Consider the following 9,004-nt stretch of genomic DNA (forward strand, 5'->3'; position numbering starts at 1 on the left):
GAATAGCCATTGCACCGACCGTCGTGGGTGGCTCAATCTTGAAGCTAATCGAACACAACCAAACTCAAAAAAGCAGCTATTGGACCTTCCCATTCTCTTCACTACAACATTGGTGCTCCCTCTAGTGAAACACCTCGTCTGTCGTCCTCAGTTCACTCTTCTACATCCCTATAAAGAAACCACCTATCAGTTACCAAGGGGTCGTCACTTTGAATGTGATTTGAGACAGACAAGAAATCAAAACGTTTTTTCATGATTCCTTCCCATCTAAGAAATCGACAGCAAGCGACCGTGTGTTGTGGAGTAAACGGGCTTTTAAACACGTGATGGAAAGAAACAATCTACGGAGGCTTCTCTACACTAATGAACACCCAGGCAAACTTAAGAAATATTGGGACTTTTGTCAAATTACATAGTTCGCCACCGCGCCAACAACACATGTCCACAAAAGCCGCCAAAGATGCGGAGAGGCGCAAAGCGACCTGTTCCGGCTGGTTCCCAGTTTTTCCGCTTGATGCCGTCCGTTTTGCTGGAGTCGCAAATTGCATGACAGAGACTCGTCTCTGTTACAAAATTGGAAAGCTGATTCACACAGGGACAAGTACAGTAAAACCGTCAATGTTTGCGAGCCCCTAATCTTCATAAATTTTGCAAATTCATTTAATTCTGAATATTTAAGGGCATGCGAAAATTTTGAGCAAGACTTGAAAAATGTTTAAGAAGTGGCTGGATATTTTTATTAAAAAAATGCAGTAAACAAAGGAAAAAAAAGAACATAAGTTAGTAGATTTTTCTACCGGGTTATAGTTAAGAGTGCAACCCGTTACAAACAGAAAGACCCTTTCGACAAGGAGAATAACACTTAAGGAAGAATTACGAAAGAGAAAATAAAAAGGACAGAGAGACAAAACATTTTCCAACTAGCAAGGTCATTTATTGACCTGAAGTTTGTATGAGGGGAAGGCAGAGGACGTGAAGGGAAGAAAGGAGTTGAAAAAGCTCGGAACAAGGGGATTGAGCCCAGAGCTGGTAGGCCACACCGCCAGAAGCTACTTTATGTTCAGGGCAAAGTTTAAACATACTTTCCTAAAAAAAGGGTCAGCTGTCTGCTTCTTGAAGGTACTACAAACACAATGTAAACACAGCATGCATAAGTTCCCAGGGATGCTTCTGTCAAGGGTTACAAAGTCACTGGATTTCCCACTTTCTCGCCTCAAACATTAGTGAAATTAAATGGACACAAAGATGCTGCTTGTGCCTACCGTAAAATACCGGGGGAGCACCCACTCCACTTTCACTGAAAACTGTGTTAATCTAGACATGGGCACCTGTCCGGCTAAATTGGACACTAAACATATTATTTGCAGAATTTCCAAGCTTGGGAAATGTGAATGGTGGGCGCTTGAATGAAATGGGCGATTCTGCAGTATTTCATATTAATTCGCGAAAAATTGGGACAGTTAAATTAGAGTTTAACAGTAGCTTGAATAATGGTTTGTAGCTAGCATGATAAAATGCATGAACTTTTTATTCATACCTTTCTCTCTTTTTCATATGTTTTTTCCAAAACCTTTCCCTTGTTTTTTCACTTTTGGTACACATAAAAATTTATGTTTCTTAAAACTTGACGGTATAAAAAGCACAATTTTTGTACAGGGCATAAGTACTTTCATGCAAATAATTTTCAATTATGCTACTGAAGATTGGCCTCTGCTTTTGAGGTGAATATACAGAAACAACATTATGGAAAACCCATGACTCAAGCTTTCCACAATGTTAAGAATTTACCAGTCCACTTTTATTTTTTCTGTTCTTCCTATACAGACAAATCTGCAGCGTTTCATTGCTTGATGCTGAAGCTAAGAAGAATCAGCAATCCTTACCAAGACCTTCATTACACTTTTGGGTTGGTGCTACTTCTGGGACACAAATCTTGATTATGACGAGTTTAGATATTCCAAAGTGGTAATTGCCAAAAACCTGAGGTCGTCATATATAGAAAGTGTTTGCTGTATGGCTTTTCAAAACCTTGCTTTGCTGTAAACTTAAAGGTCCCTCTCCATTGCAGTATGTGACCCATGCTCTGTTACGGGCAGAGGTACAAAATGCAATACTATTTAGAACAGTTTTGGTTACAAGGCTTGTTGCCACCTTCGGGTACCCTTATAGCTTGTTATGAAACTGTGTACTGCATTTTATTGTTTAGTGATCATGTGAAATGTATTCTTTATATTTTAAAACAAAGTAACTGCAGTGCTTGTATTTTTGTGTAATTGTATCATACTTCTAAGTTCACAATTCTTTCGAAGCAGCAATGTTTGTCGATCTGCGTTGTTGCTTTGGAAATTAAATTATGCTTTGTGTGTGTGTTTTATAATTGAATGTTTTCTTTTCTTAAAGCACCTGTTTGGACTAGGTTACTGACTGATATTATGTATAGTAAAACAAACTATTAAAAATAAATCAAGAACCGGATTCCCAATTATCACAGATTACATGGTTATGTTTTCGTGCATGGTCCTGCACGATGGTGCAGGACCATGCTTAAAGGGGCAATAAAGGCGCACTAGAGTGAGTTTTGAGGTCCTCGTTTTATGGTCATAGCTAATCTACAAGCTCTAAGCATTCTAAGAAACCTGAAATTGCATTCATGCACGGCCGCTTTGCATATTAGAAAAGTGAATAAAGTACCTGGCACTTACCATTGGTGCAAAACGACAGATGGCACTACTAAACCTTGCTGAATATGGTCAAACGACGGACGGCACTTGTCAGCCACTCATGAGTGATGGGTTCCCGTGTGGACGAGCAGCAGACCAGCCCCACTTGTCCACGTGGGAACCCATCACTCGCAAGTGGCCGACAAGCCAGAGATTGAGTTATGACAATAAAACGAGGATCTCAAAAGGCACTTTAGTGACCCTTGAAAAGGTTAGTGTTAATAATTAGACGTTGCAGTTATCTCTTGAGTTCACCAATGAAAAGTGTAAAGAGGCTTTTTGAATATTCTTTTGCAAAATAAAGTGTTTTTGTATCTTCCTCAGGAATAAAAACACTGGTGTGGAAAATTATAAATCTTGAAGAACCAATAAAAATGTCAAAAGGAATGACCCAGCAGTGTTTTTTCGACAGTCGTCCATCATGAGTTGCTGGGAGTTGTGGCTATATGAGAAACCTTTTTGGCCAGAAACATTGTGTGCACTGTTAGAAGCATTGGGTTCCTTTTACCATCTGTCCTTCAGGTTTATGGTATAACTGATTATTCAGAACTCGTCTCCATCTTTGCTTTCCTCTTACAGAAAGAAAAAAATTATATGGCCAATAAGTCACTATTTTTAGTACACAGTGGCAACCAGAAGCTGTAGAGGTGTGACTGCCGTGACAACCTTACAGGAACCCAGAGAAAGCAACTCATAGTAAAACATATTTCACTCCGATGGCAGCTGACTTTACCTTGTTTTAAATAGGTGGGTTCCTTCTCGGCCAGCTTCATCAGTGGATCCACTGCATCACCACCAAAGGCGTTCTTGCGTCACACCCTGAACCAATGGTAGACGGTGTTTCCACACGGGTTCACAGCACCACTGGCCAGCAGCTCAGCGGTGTGCTCCTGAGCTGCCAGCTTCTGAGCATGGAGCGCAATGGCTTCTGCTGGTGTGAGGCCGTCTTTGAAGTAGTTGTAAAAGCAGGCTCGAGTGTCGGGGGTGCTCCGCAGGAAGCGCAGACCATCGGCACAGTTGAGCACATGATTATGTTCTTCCCTGAGCCTGATGACCGCAGGCAGAGGCAACACCCTCTTCAGGAATGGGTCACGCTTTTTGGTGTCTTTTGTGACCTTCTTTATTTTGATGTCAACAAACGCAGGACAGTCGGTCGAGCGTGAACCAACAGTCTTGTTAAGGTTGCTGTGTTGGCACCGCCCCTTTTTGTGGAACACCACCCTGTTGGAAACGAAAACAAATCACACGAGCTCAGATTATTTTATTGTCTGAGGTATGTTTGGTTCAAGTGAACTTTTTGAACAACTTTGTTTCTGACAGACAAAAAAAAAGAAGAAGGAAACAACTTCGGATTTTTTTTTTCTATCTGGTTAAAGATGCATGACCCAAAATAAATGTTCGTAAAAAATCAAGAAAACAACAATAGTTATGTTACAATACGAATTCGATTTGCGGGCGAAACCGAAATTGTGCCCTTGTGGGATGATGATACCGTTTGCACCTCTCATCATCATAGTCCCATAGGGGTGGTTTCGGTTTCGGTTTCGCCCGCAAATCAACTTCGTGTTGTAGCATAAATATTAGACAAACAAACTCTTTTGACAAACATTAATTTTAAAAGATGCATGTCTTAAACCAGTAAAAAAAATGTATTTTTTGTCATGTGCACACGTAGAGTCCTACAAATGAACCTTGTTCCTGCAGATTGAAATAATTAGCGGACGGGCTTCACATCAGGAGAGCAGTTCCTGTTAATCAGTTGCAACCGATTGGTGGTGGCCGTGCAACCCATTAACATTCTTACGAGATTAGCAAACGGTATGGTATGTGACAGATGAGCAGGGAGAGCGGGTAAAGTTTCTGATTACCTCGTTGGGTTTGGAAGTTCCCAGTCCACAATCCAGGATGTATCCGTAGCTTGGCGGTAGCTTTCCAGCCACTGGTATGCATCACCGTCACTACTGAGAGCGACGCGAAGCACGTCGATGTTTTCGACGCAGTTCTCGGTGTCTACCTCGCACGTGAAAATCTCGGAGCCCGCCATTATCACAGGTAGAACAAAAGCATAACTGAATTCAATGCCTGTAATTCAAAACTTCGCAATTTTCGCGCCTTCGTGCTGGTTGGTGCGCTCGGCGCGAGCGCGTCCGCTCGCGCCGACCGCAAAGGTTTGCAAAAGCAAAAATGCATATCAGCTTTTAAGTTTTCAGGGTGGCACTGCAAATTGTGCTACAAGTCGTTTTTGTATTATCTATTATCTTGGATCGAGAAATTATGCCGAGGGGCGTCTGCTTTTCGTAAATGGTAGGGCGTGCTGGCCGTAGCAGGGAAAAACTCGCTGCGCAATCACGTGACCGCTTCGCTCTTGCTTTTAGTGCGGTTAAATCAGTAGTCACAAAAGTAGAAATATAAGTTGAACGACGCATTTAGGTTTGTTTTGATATTGTATAATATGTTTTCTTGCTGCTCATAAATTATAAAACAATGTTTCCCCACACTTGCGGGAACAGAATCTGCTGTAAGATCGGTAGCAGAATGCATAGACATCGGCATCAGTAATGGCGGCAACCCTATCGCTGGTTGGTATTGTCGGAATTTTTCGGTAGAAATTGCAGAGAAAATGCAAGCGAGCGGGTGAACTTTCAACATTGTAAAACCCGAAACTTAGGGCAAAAAAAAGGAAACAAAAAGAAGGGGACCTGTGTCTGTATTGTTCCCTTTTCGTCTTCTTTTTTTGTCTCAAGTCTCGGGTTTTACAATGTTGAGATTTTTCGTTTTCCTTCTTTGCTCTCTGTCCCCCCAATGGTGTCAGTCCACAGTCTCCGTTTTGCGCCTAGGTGTCTGCATACGTCTAAAGACCACTAAAGAATATGGCGACACTTCTAGCTAATATATAGATAGTTTATAAGGTATGTACCTCAGCTGTAGTACAGAAAGGTCGGTCTTTCAAATCTTTATTGGAACGAGCATGGATGCATCAGCTGGCTGGTGAATTCCTATAATTTGGCTAAACGCTGCCGTAAAGAAGCAGAAACACGATGCATAACTAAAGCACAACCAAACGCACCCACAGCCGCCGAGATGTGCCCCAGAGCAGGAGCTCGCACTTGTTGCCTGTTCTGTGGTACATCATAGGGTGAAATAGAGCATAGAGACTGTGTGCTTTTAATGTCTTCGCTTTGCAACGAAGTAACCTGGCACGCGTTAATTATCCTGTCAGTGCCCACAATCTTGCAGCTTCTAGAATGACAAGTACATTAATTTTTTTTTAATTTATTTCAGTACAACTATTGCAGTATTCGTAATCCAGAATACATTTTCGAGTATACCTGCCCAGCCTGGCTATCCTCCTGATGTGCAGCTTCCATGTGGCATATAGATGGTCCTCGTCCCTAATTCCGATACTAGGAAAACTGAGTGGCAGGCTACCCTAAAATAGCGAGCAAGCGCCCTCTCAAAATTTTGAGATAACAAAATATTGGGGATAAAGGCTTCTTAAATCATGAATTAAAAACAATACACCCACACACACACACACACACACACACACACAATTGTGTGTATGTTTATACAGCCTAAAGTTAGTCTGCTTTGATGGGCAACTTATCTCGGCTGTAGATGAGCAATTTAGCCAGTGCAGTACAATGGCTAGGCCTCGGTCTTTTAATGTGCATCACACAGTATTGATACACGACCACAGGCCGGTACGATGCTCATCCAGATCGAAACGGGCAGGAGTGGGGATTGATCTCTGGGTTCCGCAGCGCAAACTTTCGCCCCGTGTGCTCAGAGCTGGTGTGTGCTAGCCCACTCATCAAAGCATGCATATATATACTGTGCATGTTGTTTTCACATGTTACAAAATGTGGGGGTGGGCGCTTGGAATGGGTGGATGCTCCGTGTTGCTATATGTCGGTTTGTACAAAATACACAAACACACAAAAAAAAGAATAAAAAACACCACTGACTTTCAACAAAGGTTTATTATTTCTTTCTCTTCATCCCTCCTTAGTGTGACCACTAATAGTGTTAACTTTTTTAATGGCTACTTAAAAATAGTTACCCCTTATTGGATTCATATGCACAATGTTTGACAGTAATGAGCCTACATAGAAATAAACTAGTGCATTAGAGAAAAAAAAACTGCCGGTTTGTAACTTTACTATTTCCACATCATTTCAGCAGCACTCCATCCAGCCCGTCGTGTTGCAAAAAAAATGGTGAGCCACCATTGCCGAGAAACATTGCAGGAATCTTGAACACACCAGCCTGATTTTCCTCCAAGACCATTGCGCAGTATCCCCACCGCAGTTCCATGAATGTGACTTGAACTCTTATCCGACGCACCCCACTCGCTGGATTTGGCACTGTCACTTTCATCCATTCCCTGCACCCAAACGAGATCTGAAAAGACAGCCACTCCGGTAAGAAAGCCGTCATAAACGCTGTACGTGACTGGCGCGACGACCAAGCGAAATAACTTTTTTTTTTCTACGGGTGGGCAGCACTAGGAAAAGTGCCTAACACTCAAACAGGACTTTGCAGAGAACTGTTAAAGGCTATTTGCCTTTAACTACGTAGAGTGCTAGCCAACAGTGTCTCGTTACGCTTCCTTCATATTTTTGGTTGCGTGTATTTGCGCATTGCCAGTGCTCCTGTTGTAAACTTGCTGTTGTGAATGCCAGTGTAATATGCCTGAAATAAATTGGTTTGTAAAGTTGCGTGCAAGGCTGACCAGTTATAGACCGAGAAGTTTGATTGTGGGGTCTTGCGCACATAGTTGACCAAGCTGATCACCTGAGAATATCTTACGTCTTATATTTTTTTTATCGGTTTCAGAAAAATGAGGCGTTTCATAGTTCGACTGCACATGCTTCGGGAAGGGTATGCGGCCAGAAGTGCCAGTATTCTGTAGTGGAAATTGGTGCTGATGCAGCCTCGCAAGTGGTTAACACCATTAGGATTTGAAACGAGGACAAACTGAGATGAAAGTGCTTACTTTTTGAAGCTTCGGGAAAAAGATACCGCCACCAGGGTTTGAAACGAGGACAAACTGAGATGGGAGCGCTTATTTTTGTAGGTTCTGGAGAAAGAAACCTCACTGGCAATGTTCAAAGCTGTGAACGATACGCAGTGCATCTTTTTGCAGCTGCATTTTGAAACCCTGTTGCTGAAACAATGTTTATACTGCCCAAGATCGGTTTCCCTTCATGTCTGGGCTACGTATTTGCCACTGCCGTGTGTCAGTTGGGCCAGGTTTTTGTAATCTCAAAAAGTCTGCTTGACCTCGCACTGTGCCAGACAGTGCGAGGTCAGGCAGGCAAAGCCAGCCCTCGCACTGTCTAGCACAGGCTCCAAGTCACTCGGGCGCGGCTATCAGCGGCTTGCAGACATGTGCATACAATTCATCGCAGATATTCTGAGGCGAGCATAGCTAGGACAAATCTGACACCTGCTGTTTGCAGCATGCATGCACATCAGATAGAGGGCAAATATGTGCATATCACATATTGCAAAGGCTAAGGTAAGTAAAACAAGGACAATCCTTGACATCAGCCAATTCATTCACACGAGCCCAGTTGTCGCTGCAGGTGAGGCTGCAAGTGAGGACGATGACAGTAAATCGCCGGTCGGCTTGTGGAATATTTTCTCACTGCCTGCTTCCTTCGCTAATTTTGCAAAATAATCGCTACACTTGGAGTCGGCTTTGTGCTGCACTGTGGGTGCACGAGTGCGTGGACGCTGCCCGCGAGCATGCTTCAGCTCCTCGAGTGCTCGCGCAATAAAAGCGCTGGTCGAGGCAGCTGCGCTTATGGTTTAGCACCATCGGAAACACCATGAGCGTGAACGCGCCTCCGTTCACGCTCATATTGTTTCCGATAGTACCTTCTCCAGTGGAGCACAACAAAGCTGACATTGGGTATAGGTATCTTTCGCCGAAAGCGTGAAAATGCACTTGTCCATTTCGAACGGAAGCGGAGAGCGCGATTGACTCTTGCCGAGGCGTGACAGCGTATATATGCAAAGCGCAATCCCCACGTGCACCGCTTGTGTTCCGTCGGCGTCTCACGTACTGTACATACCTCACTGGCGCGATTCCTGTTGAGGGCAGCAACGGGCAAACGATGTTACGCCCGTGGATACTGCCAAGCGGCGAGTTGGGTACCGCGGTAGGGCAGACGAGGACTAAACAACACCGCAGCAGCGCGTCGTGCGAATGGTAAGATCAGTACCTACACTGGGGCGTTTTAGCGAAAGACAAACGAGCTGAGTTTATTTTCAGG

At 43.5% G+C, this 9,004-nt stretch overlaps 1 pseudogene; it reads right to left on the minus strand.

Annotated features, from left to right (window-relative positions):
• Positions 1 to 3,204: 3,204 nt before the first annotated feature.
• Positions 3,205 to 4,764, minus strand: LOC121047622 (annotated as a pseudogene).
• Between the last annotated feature and the right edge of the window lie 4,240 nt (positions 4,765 to 9,004).

The sequence above is a fragment of the Ixodes scapularis genome, unplaced genomic scaffold, assembly GCF_016920785.2.
Source record: "Ixodes scapularis isolate PalLabHiFi unplaced genomic scaffold, ASM1692078v2 PGA_scaffold6__148_contigs__length_123643588, whole genome shotgun sequence".
In the NCBI taxonomy this organism is placed as follows: Eukaryota; Metazoa; Arthropoda; class Arachnida; order Ixodida; family Ixodidae; genus Ixodes; species Ixodes scapularis.